A 12,127-nucleotide genomic window follows, 5' to 3' on the forward strand; every position below is an offset into this window, starting at 1 on the left:
AGGTTGCTTCAAATCATTATGGTTATTCTGTTATTGTATTTGGTGAACTCATGGGATTCCAAGAAACTGATTGAATGGAAGGAGCTTCTGTTGTTCGTACAAGTCATGTTTCTGATATTTTGGATGAATTGGGTGTGTGAAATGGCATGGAACTGATCAAATGAACATGGAATTTCTATTGGCTATTTTGCTCGTTTGCTATTTCCTGGTTTTTGAATATGGGTTCTAATTTCTGAAAGATGATTATTATACTGTGATTGTTTTCTTTTAACAGGAAGAAACATCGACTCCTCAGAAGGCCGTAGACAGTACGGTCATTGGATTCTCCACAAATTGTAAGAGTTCATGTCATACCTTTTAGTAAATTTATTTATTTATTTATTTTTTTTTGGATTCTCCATGGACATTAAGTTTTCTTCTTCTTGTTGGTTTTTTTGGATTCTCCATATGAAATTATGAGAAATCATCCCTAAAACATTTAAAAGCATTTGTTGGAGCCCACCTAAGTTTTGAAATAGCCTAAAATCTGTTGTGACCCCTTATCCAAGTGACCTCTTACTGTTTGACTGTTGCACCCTTCGTGTATTCCAGATCATATAAATGATGGGCCACATTCAAATATTGCATCAATTGCAAAAGTAGATATAACATTTACATACCAATTCATGCATTAATTTTGAATTCTTTCCTCTCTAGCTTTTCTTAATATACCAATGAAGGCATTGCCTTCTTTTATTGTGATTGGTTCATATTTAAAGATCCTTCTGGTGTTGTTATTACAACCCGGGCTGAAAATGTAAAGATTCTTCTTTTGCGGGTCACAGATATCTGATGTGGTTGATGAGGAAGTCTGCAAGCTGGATGAAAAGTTCAAGGGAGTCATGTTCAAGTTAGTGTTCTTGGCTTTAGTTATCTATAAGGATTGACAATGGATGTTTTAAAGGTAACCTAGTTTATTTTCCCCTAGAATAGCAAAAAGTGAGTTTGGTCCGGTCCCATCCACTATTGGTCCATTAGATCAGCAGTTTAGATTATCTACATGGACCCCACTTCTCCAAAATCAATGGTCATAGTATTACTCTAGAAAAAAGTTATATTTTTGTTTTGTTTTTTGTCTATTTTCTGACTTAGACCTTGAATCTTTTCTTTTTTGTTTTTGTGTGTGTATGTAGTGTTTCTAATTGTCTTACAAATTCCCTGCTTTATCTTCAAACAGGTGACACTGGCACACTTCCTCTTCTTTGCCATTATTATATTATGTCAAGGTAAATTCAAGACGGATCTATGTTTTACATGTCACAGCCACTCAGAACACAATGAATGGTGATTTGGAGTGTGAGCTAATTTTAACTGCTAACTAGTGCTGATGCCTTTTACTGCTACACAGATCTTTACACAGCTCACCAAAGATCGACAGAAGAAACCAGTCCCTTGAAAACAATGGCAATCATTGGCAACAAGGAGATTATTGACATTAACCAAGGTATGTTAGCTGTTTAGACTGGTAAAAATAAAAAATAAAAATTGGATACATGTGGGTCACCTTTTCTTTTCTTTTCTTTTCTTTTTTCTTTTTTAAAAAACTTTTTGATAAGAAAGATTTTCTCTATGGATATGGATTTAACCGTGGCAAGCTTTTAAAGAGCTACGGTACCAGTGGCTACGGTCATAATATGGGCTAGTTATATTCAGCTATGGATTTTATCCGTAGCTTTTTACAATGTAGCGGCGGCTGCGGCGGCCAGCACAACCATCAGTAAAGGTTCTGACCGCCAGTAAAGCCTTTACCGACTGAGGCTTTACCGGCTGTTAGCTGACCGCGGGCAAAGGATTTCCCGGCGGTTTTCTGCGCCTTGGCTGGCGTTTTTGGGTTGCCTTGTGTAAAATTCATGGCAGTGCACAGATCTGATGGGCCACACATGTACATTAAATGCTTATTGTCCATTTCTTTTGCATATGTTTGCCTGCCAGATTTGTGACTGACTTGATTCTTGCACCCATCCATTTCTTTTGGATATTGTCTCCAACTTGAAAATTAGAACTGCCTAAATTTTGCGCAAGAAGATTTAATCAATCTGGCACATCTAATAGAATTGTGGAAAGCTGGGATCTCACACGCATCTTTCATATTAGCATGTGCAGCTACATGTGGACGGGCATGGCTCCAACTTGAAAAGCAGAACTGCCGAGATGCTCACAAGGTGTGGTATAGGACATCTTTTGTTGTACGATTATGACACAATCTAGTTAGCTAACATGAATCAGCTCATCTTTCTTCTAGATCAGGCATGCATTATTCCACATCCTGTCAATTAATTTTCTCCGTTTGGATGCATTGTGCTTGAGGGCACAATAGTTTAACTATAACTTGCATGAGTAGTGAACCCTTGGAACAATTTGCGATTTGTAATAATGGAAGATATATGAACACATCTAACACTGAAAATCATTTTGATGGAGAATCTACTTGTATGACCTTTAACATCTATGCATCTTATTTCTCTTCCATCTCAAGGTGGCATGACCAAGACAGACGCTCAAGACCCTTTCAGAAATTAATCCTGATGTTGTGCCTGAGGTAAGAATTCAACTAGGAATCTATTTATGTGGAAATTATTCGTTTAAGGTCCTTGACTTGATTGTTTCAAATCTTTGCATATTGCTTGATGGTCATGTATTGTTTATGCAGTCACAAGTCCCATGATCATGCTAGGATGTGTGCTTATGCTATTAATTGTGTTCCTATATAATGCGCATGCGTGGTTAGTTTCATGTGGATGCGGTGTCGCAATACTGAAGAATGTAGTGTAGTATCGCATGGAAGGATCTTGGGAAGCAATCTTTAAGTGCTTACATTTAATAAAATGCACATATAAGTTATTGATTATTGTGCTTACTGAAACACTAAAGATTTAAACTGAAGATACAATGGTAGTTCAACACCATTTAGCTATCAAATTGGCATTTAGCAAATAAAATGGCTAGAGGCCCGAATTCAATGAGCAATATCAGATTGTTAAGATCGCAGAATCAAGTGTGGATTTGGGCTACATTCAACAATGGGGCCTCAATTTGTTATTTTGTATGCTCTTTGTTTTTTTTAAAGGGTAATTTGTATTGTCTGGGGTTGCCAACTTGCTATGCATTTATGCCATGTGATGGATGAGAACCAGACATTAAGAATTGTGCACTATTTGAATTCTAGCTCATGTTTTAATGGTAGCTACATTTTAGACAACAAATGCTACAAATGTCACACATTTGCTTGCTAAATGGGACTCAACAAATTTTATTTATTTTTACTTTTAATTGTAAATTATTCATTTATAAATGGAAAGGGTGAACTTGTGAACACATGGTAGTGAAATAGCATTAGCTAGCAGCTAGAGCCAGAACAGATTTTGGCATGAGTGTGGGAATGCTGAATGAGTGGCACAATTGGTGATATGTACCATATGCATATACTGTTTAATTTCCCCAGAAAACTGAAGCAAAACCTGTTCAATCTTAATTCTTTGCCAGGAATGAGCTATCTATACCAAGTTTCAATTTTTATTTTTATTTTTTGTCTCACTTTATATCTTTGTACTGACTGGATAAAAACCAGAAAACTGAGTTGAAATGGATAACGTCCAATATGGAAGCCTAAAATTAAACCCTTATTGCATTTTTATCACTCTAGGCTACCTAGCCTTGAGAAATTCTAGAAATTCTATACTCCCATAAGTTCTGATTCAAAAACAGGCAGAAGACAGGTGGAGTTAATATGTCCATCTCATCTTTCAATCCAAATTGTATTTTTTTTTTTTCATATTTTAGAAATAGGAAAATACTTGTTCTTTGGGTGTCTTTTCTAATACTTTCAGGTGCTTTCTTGTACTAGTCAAGAAATCAAGTGCATGAAGATTCAAGTACTAGAAATCAAGTGATGCTAGCAATGATCTACAGATTTTCAATGCTGAGAACTTACAGAGCAACAGTAAAATCTACTACAGGTTTGTTTTCACAACCAAATTTAGGTGGATTCCCTTTTTTATTGGTGGATTGGTGGTGGCCTTTTTCACCAAGTTGGTGTCTACTTTGAGGCTAATTCCTTTTTTGAGTTTTGCAATACTGAGTAATCTGAGAAAACCTAAAGTTTCTGACATAAGTTTCTGATGTAGAGTTTGAGAACCAAAAATGTTAGAAATATGAAGAAATTCTATGTCCACATTAAGATGTTTCTTGTTGCTTGATTTTTGCAGGTTCATATGTATGTAGATTCTCTCAGGAAAAGGTTATAGCTCAGTATCAGGTAACACCATTTTAAGCCAGGTTTTTTTTTTTTCTTGCCAAACACGTAAGGATCCCATCAGAACATGAACTCAATCCTCGTGTACTGTAGCATTAGACAACCACATGCATTATGACTCATCAGATGTATAGTTCTGGATTCACCATCTATAAAAACATGTGTACAGTTGAGTGGGAATGAACCATCCATAAACCATGTGTGCAGTTGAGTGGGAATGAAAGGGACTAATTAAGTCTTGCAATAATGTGAAGGTTCATGTAACTTAAACTTTGCATTCTATTCTTGGCTGTCATTGTCATAAGGCCATAAGATCTAAACATTTTAGCCCTATTTATTAGTTATTGCATGTTAAGGGTGTCTTCATGTGCAAATTTCTACACTTTGATATATACCAATATGTGAAGACTTCAGCTACACTGTACTTAGTGCTCTTTGCCTCCTGATATAAAGCAATCGTTGTAATTTCTCCATTTCTGTGTGCTGTCTTCATTGTAACTTAGTTGTACTGGTCCTTTGTAATACTAATGTTTGGTTTTTGGCTTTTTGCTAATCCTTTACTTTTGAGATGAATCCACATTGGGGAGATAAATGGACCCTCCTTGAAACCATAATGATAATTTGGTTTAAAAATCTCAACCATTTATTTTTATAAGCTGGCTTATTGTCATTTGGTCATGTTTCTATTCTTAATTACTTCTCTGAACTCTATGTGATGTGATAAGATTGTTTGTATTTGGATGAATGTACTTTTATGTTTGGATGGCTAGTTTGGGTTTATATGGATGTGAATGTGAATATGATGAAATATATTATATAATAGGTGTATTTAATATTCCAGCAATTTTGTGTTGGAGGTGAAGGGGAGGATGAGAAGAGACTTTTACCTACGAAAATTTTTGTAGGTAAAAGTTTTGTAAGTATTGTAATTATTTTAGCAACGAAAATTTTCGTCGCTAAAAGTTGAAGGAATATTTTTTAGCACCGAATACTTTCGTAGCTAAAAATAGAACGAATATTTTTAGCAGCAAAACTTTTCAATGCTAAAAGTCTTGTAAAGTTTTTTTAACAATGAAAATTTTCGTCGCTAAAAGTTGAACTTATATTTTTGGCAGCGAAACGTTTCATTGCTAAAAGTCTTATAAAGTTTTTTTAGCGACGATAATTTTCGTCGCTAAAAGTTAAAGTTATATTTTTGGCAGCGAAAATTTTCGCTGCTAAAAGTCTTGTACAGTTTTTTTAGCGAGAAAAATTTTCGTTGCTAAAAGTCTTGTACAGTTTTTTTAGCGACGAAAATTTTCGTTACTAAAAGTTTAAGGTATATTTTTGGCAACGAAAATTTTCGCTGCTAAAAGTGGAATGTATATTTTTAGCAGTGAAAATTTTCGCTGTTAAAAGTCTTGTGATGTTTTTTTAGCGACGAAAATTTTCGTCGCAAAAAATATTGCCTTCGGCGATGATTTGAATTTTTCGTTGATGAAACCCTTCTACCTCGATGTTTTAGCGACGAATTTAGCGACGAAAATTTTCGTCGCTAAAAGTTTTTAGCTACGAAAATTTGACCTTTAGCGACGAAAATTTTCGTCGTTAAAAGTGGGATTTCTTGTAGTGAAGCTATAAGTTATATCAAATAACAATTCCATGATGAATTTAATGAAAAGCATACATTTACAAATCTCTAACTAATCTTTGTTAATATATATGCATGAATTATGGTATGATGCATGACCTCACCAACAACACTCCCTCAAGCGACTTCGTCTAATGTTCGCACATGACCAACACGCCCTCATTGCAACCTCGACTGCCAAGTCGCTAACCTAACTAGTGCGATGCGATCATGGACGTATTATTCAAGTGTTTAGTTAATTTCGTTAATCCAGCATATTTGGAAAAACTGATACACCCATACGATATTAATGTCCTTATCCATTTACGAGGCCAGAGCTTCACGATCCTTGATCTCATCGGGTTCCTCACCCCTAATGAAAGCACGAGAGGAGTGCTGGGAAACGAGATCACTCGCGGTCACTATGGGGAGGCTCGTCATCCCAGCGCATGTCAACAGCTTAGACATAGTGTCTCATTCCACCACGCCTGACTCACGAGTCTGTGGATCAATTCTAGCTGTTATCAATGGGCGAGGGGTGTTCTAGGTTCCAAATAGGCGTGGGCAAACATGGTTGGTCAGTCGGTGAACTAAATTGTCTAAATTTAGGAGAGAAAGGGTACTAAAAGCATGGATTTAACGCTCATAAATCACCAAAGCAAGGAACGGACTTCAGGGGACCGAGATTGAAGAATTTTGTAACACCCTGGTTTTCAAAAACCCAAGTACTCGACCCGTCCTCGAAAACCCGGTATTAAAGTGTGATTTGTGGAAATAAGCGTAACATAGATATGTCCCAACTCAAATGAATATTCAAGGCCGCTCAGCTGGGGCCATATACAAAATTCTAAAAAGAAATGAAATTGTCTAAAAGTAGCCATGATAACTAAACTATTGGTTTAAACCGAAGTAGGCGGCCGCCTCCTGTTGCGACTCCTCATCGTAGTACTCTCCCTCGGCAATAACAGGTTCCGGGTCCACCCCGCGCTCTTCAACACCTGTACCTGGTTCATCTGTACAGTTGAACATTGATGAATGAGTGGCCAGCTCAGTGTGATCTCCCCTCAAGTTTTCACACTGCCACCCTAGACAAGAAATAGCATAAAACATACAGGCAATCCAAAACATAGCAAATATAGTCTTATTATGCGCATGGATGCTCGAATGCAGTCACGCCCCGAGGATGCGTGAATGCAGTCACGCCCCGGGGATGCTCATCCGTACGGAATTTGGGCTCGTCACCCATGCAAATATGCAATCAACGCCCCGGGGTCAACCGTGCGGAATGCAATCATTGACCTAGGAAAAATGACCAATCGGACAGAGGCTAGTCGTCAGCGAAACCATACTAAGTGCGACCAGGCTTTGAGAAATGATCTTATACAAGCCTCAAATGCCTTAAGTTAGGATATTTGAAATTATAAATTGAACTTAGGTGGCAGAGAACTGGTGGTAGATCTTGCAGCAGAGTGTCCCGACCACCTACTCCATCGTATGCTGACTAGGAATAAAATATATAAATCATTAAATTCAGCGTTCAAAGTGAGGCGGTATGTATGGATCAAAGTGAGTAAACAGCGGTGGGTAAAACATGGTGTGGTTCACCCATATTCAGGTAAGTGGAATCACTCCATAAATGGTGGTCCCCATAATTCAAGTTCCGCGTGTTATAACCTCCATGTTGAGGGTCTATTCTTACCACAACTAGTCTTGTTACACCCTAAATACGAACTCTCTTTAAAATAGGAGTGTTCATAGAGAGGTTTCCAATAATGTGCGACTTACATACAATACAATCTCATGAAGATTCAGATATGCTTTAATATTTAACGTATGGTTCATATATGCAGTCAGTTCAAGAATCATATGTCCCTAATTCATCAATTCCTAAAGCATGCATCTCAAGTAATTTAATTGAGTATTCTATAGATCCAATTCATGCATTTAAGTTAACAAATAGTAATTCAACGAAATCCAAGAACATATGGTAGGGTAAACAATTCAATGACATGGCATAGGATGAAATAGAATAAGGACTTGACCACTTCTAAAATGTACGTTCAATAGCTAATCAATGGTTAAATAAAACTATGAGATATGTATTCATTTGAACAAGTTAAATGATCATCTAATCCTATAACATAATTTACAACTATTATAAAAGACTACTCTTAATCTAGTTTAGAGATGGAAAGCTCAAGGGGAAGAAAGTCATCACCTGGTAGGGTCGTATAACCGTCCCTTGTTCATGTTCCTGTGCACGCCTTGGTTCAATTCACGCAACGATCACCTATGGTTATAGCCAGAGATTCTAAGGTTAAAGTATTGGAGTTGTGTGAGTTGGGAGGGCCCCATAAATAGGGCATTTGGGCTAGAATTTGTGGTGCCCAAGCCCCACCAGATCTTGGTCTCATAAATGGCCCAAGTTGGGCCCCGGTTACTCCCATAACCAAGGCCTAGACTGGGCCTAAGTGGGCACAGTTGTGGTGTCTAATATCAACGCAAATGGGGCTGGCCCATAGTCTTGTATGGTGAGGCCCACAACATTTAATGGTGGGGTAAACAAGTCAGCCTCATTTTTGAGAGTCAGGACATTTCAAGAAGTTTTGGATCTGCCTCATTTTGGAGTTAATGCTAAAAAATGATTCACCAAAATGAATGGAAAGTTTGGATAAAACACATACACATACATCATTGTGGGGCCCATAGTTTGATGTCGTCCTTGTAAATGGACGGTGTGAATGGAGCACTTACATTGGAGGGTCCACAGCATTGCATAGTGCAGCCCACCGTGAGTTACCGTAGGGCCCACCTGATGCTTAGATTTGGTGTGGCCCCCTGGCATGTGCGGCCCACTCTGATGCTTAGGTGAGGCCCACTGGCATGTGCGGCCCACCCTAATGTTTAGGTGAGGCCCACTGGGATGTTTCCCAAATGAAGCCCACCAGTAAACGAGTAGGGTGCGGCCCGTCTGCTGAAACCATGGGGCCCACTGGTGGTACGTGGTGCAGCCCACTGAGATTTTCCCCAGGCCGTTGGAGTCCTAACATGCCCCGAATGCAGCGGTGGTTGGCCCCGAACGCTGCCCATTGACTGGCCGTTCTCGAGGCCAAAAATCAGCCCTTGCATCGCCAGCTTTCAGCTATTCTTTTGAGGCTATTTTCAGGCTGGAAAATCAGCCGTTTACAGGTGCATTTTGCAGCTATTTTTCAGCTGAGAATTAGTTGTTTCACAGGTTGCGTTTTCAGCCATTTTCAAGCTGAAAGGTCAGCTTTTTTCTGGCTCGTTAAACGTCAGATTTTCTGCTCCAAATGTGGCCCACCCCTGGGCCATTTTTCAGCCCGATTCAGAGCTCAAACAGAGGCTCTTTACCTGCCTTATCTCCAGCCCAAAAACGGCCCGAGCAGGTGCTTTTTAGTCAGATCTCCAGACTGTTATCAGTCCGTTTTCTGGGACATGTTGTAGCTCAAACAGGGGCCTGTCGGTAAGTTGTTTTAAGGCTGATTCTCAGATCTTTGCTGAGGCCATTCACAGGCCGTTTTTGACCTCACAACAAAGCCTGTTCTCAGGCCTGAGATTGGACGCCCATACAGCCCTACTCGCTCTCTGATTTCCAGCCCAAAATCATGGCTACCATGTGAAGAACGAAGAAGAGAGATGAAGGGAAAACCTGTTTGCCCCCTGGCTGAACCGACGCTCTGCACCCACTCTCCCTTCTCTTTTCTTTCTCTCTTTCCTCACCCACTTTTCTTTCTTCCTCTCCTTTTTCTGTGTAGAGTTAGGAGGGTAGGGGTGCCATTTATAGGTAAGGGAGAGGTGTATCCAATGGTTGGGATCGTCCCTGCCTATCCCCAGGAAACGGCTGTTGGTGCCAGCTCCCCTTTCTCGAAATGGAAAGCCCCTGTTTTCACTCTTCAAGCCATGTCTGGCCGTTTTTGGGCCATGAGGGGACTCTTCCAAGCTGGCGGGTGAAAGGCTTGGGTCCCCTGGGTAATCGGGAGGTTGCCTTGCAAGAGAAGCCATCTGATGGCCCTTTCCCTCAGATCCTAGCCACACGTGAAAGGAATGGACGGTCCGAACTCATCTCCTTCGTTCCTATGCACGAGTCTAAACCCTTATACCGTTTAGGTCGGGCGGACCCCACTAGAAAAATGGACGGTTCGGATTGTTTGAAAAGTGGCCGGGGTGGTCCACTTTGGGGTTTGAAATTTAACAGATTCAAATCCTTTGAAATGGCGGTAGAGATCCCAGCCACTTGCATTTTTGCTCGGTTAAAGGCTGTTTGACCGAGCAGCTTTGTTCAGTGCACGTCTTGCACTATAGCCCAAGGTTCACACATACCTTATGTGGGGCCCACCACAATGTTTCTGATGGATCTACTCCGTCCAATTGGTTTGGGGTCCCTATATAGAGGCCCCGACCTAGTTTGGGGCATATATGAGGCCCAGGTGGGTCGTTACACACCTCTTGGGGCTGTATTTGGCCCATATGATGTATTCTGATAGCCAGATGGGTCCGATACTTATTTCCAACGGTTAACTATGTATTTAAAACGCAGGGGTACTTTTTTGGTTACCTAGTGACCCTCATGAATTGAGTTTCAGGGTACTGTCATCACTAGTTGACTTAGAAACTAATCTAGCTTAATATATTCAATCGAGGTTACCTTCTTGACTGATGTGGAGTGTAAACTAAGTCTCCAGGGTCACGGTGGATTGTCTCAACGTCGGTGGACTAGACTACCTAAGTTCAGGCGAGCACGCAACGCACGACATCGGGTGCAACCAACCCATGTAGTCCGGCTACCGTTGCCCGTTCGCGTCCGTCCAAATCAGTCGGACTAGTACTCATAGGACGGCCCAACCAGCAGGATTGCCCTCACAAATCGTAGATTCCTGGCCAACCCAGAGAATGGACTACATTCAATAACATTTCTAAGCAAATGAGATTCATCTTCAAGTACAAATGGAAATAAACATATAATAAATCAAGCATAATTTCAAGATGTTAAAATGAATGCAAACTAATCTTAGTAGCAAAAATTAGATGTGTGTGCATGCGGTGTTGGATTGCCTAAGAGACAAGAAAATCACAAGTCAACTATACAGAAAAAAATACAATCATACATACAACAAGAAAGAATATGCAGGAAATAAGATACAAGAACGAACATAGAACATAGTTTCCAGGTCTAAAACAAAGTGAAGACTAATCTGACATCAATTTATCAACACATGCATGTTAGGTAGATTTATCAGATAGGATCTTAATTAGGTTTTCCTCTAAATTGCTCATGCACATCAATCTAACATCCACAATCATTAAATTTATCCTAGAATTGGTACTTGGCCACCTAAGGGTAATGGTTCACACCTATAGGTCGCCTAAGGCTTGCGGAAACGACCTAGGGGTGCCGAACTCACAGGTCGATTTGCTGAGGTTCTGAGTCAAATGCATCCACGTGTTAGGATACATGCAAGGACCTAACTTAATAAAATGATTTTATGGGAAAGATGTGTGTTTACCTCTAAATTAACTCGAACTAGAACTAAGAGAACATGAAATCTAAATTAGAGGTTTTTAAGAGAGTAATGGTGAAATATTAAACTAAGACCTGTGAAATTCAAAAGTGAAAAACTAGGGTGCCAAGGATCCACTTGTAGAAATCAGGAAGATTTATGCTTGATATAACCTTAAAAATCAAATCTGAATATCCTTTGATCTAGTCATCAATGGATAAGAGGTATGAAAATTAGACTTGATTCCATCATAAGGCCATGCCCATAAGACAAAGCAAACAATAAAATTTAACCAATCCACATCCATCTGAGAGAGTTATGATCATTAGGAAGGGTTCCATCACCCAATCATGCCTAGGAGACGATGGTGAACAACAGGGCCTCGTAACTTCATAATCATAGAAAATACCAGAAGATATCGCAGATCCATTGTAATTTAAGTCACAACAAACCATTAAAAACTAAAGGCATTCCATATAAACAAACTAGAATCAGATAGAGTTCATAAATTAAATTTAAATCAAAGGCATAAAGAAAAGTCTCCCATCTTACTACAAGCTTCACCTCTTAGACTTAGCTAAGAGGCTTAGCCAGACATAGACGTGATGAAGCTATTATCTCTAAACAATTTCATAGAAAAAGAAAGAAAGAAAATAAAGAAGAAGAAGGAAACTTAAAGCCGTCTAGGCCTTCCTCTCTCTCCTTCTC

At 39.4% G+C, this 12,127-nt stretch overlaps 1 long non-coding RNA gene across 1 annotated transcript; it reads left to right on the top strand.

Moving 5' to 3' along the window:
* The first annotated feature begins 2,059 nt into the window (after window positions 1–2,059).
* LOC131227646 (uncharacterized) lies at window positions 2,060–4,031 on the top strand. Its single transcript, XR_009162398.1, has 2 exons — window positions 2,060–2,201; window positions 3,884–4,031. It is a non-coding gene; the product is annotated as an uncharacterized LOC131227646 (long non-coding RNA).
* The last annotated feature ends 8,096 nt before the right edge of the window (window positions 4,032–12,127 follow it).

The sequence above is a fragment of the Magnolia sinica genome, chromosome 15, assembly GCF_029962835.1.
Source record: "Magnolia sinica isolate HGM2019 chromosome 15, MsV1, whole genome shotgun sequence".
Taxonomy (NCBI): Eukaryota; Viridiplantae; Streptophyta; class Magnoliopsida; order Magnoliales; family Magnoliaceae; genus Magnolia; species Magnolia sinica.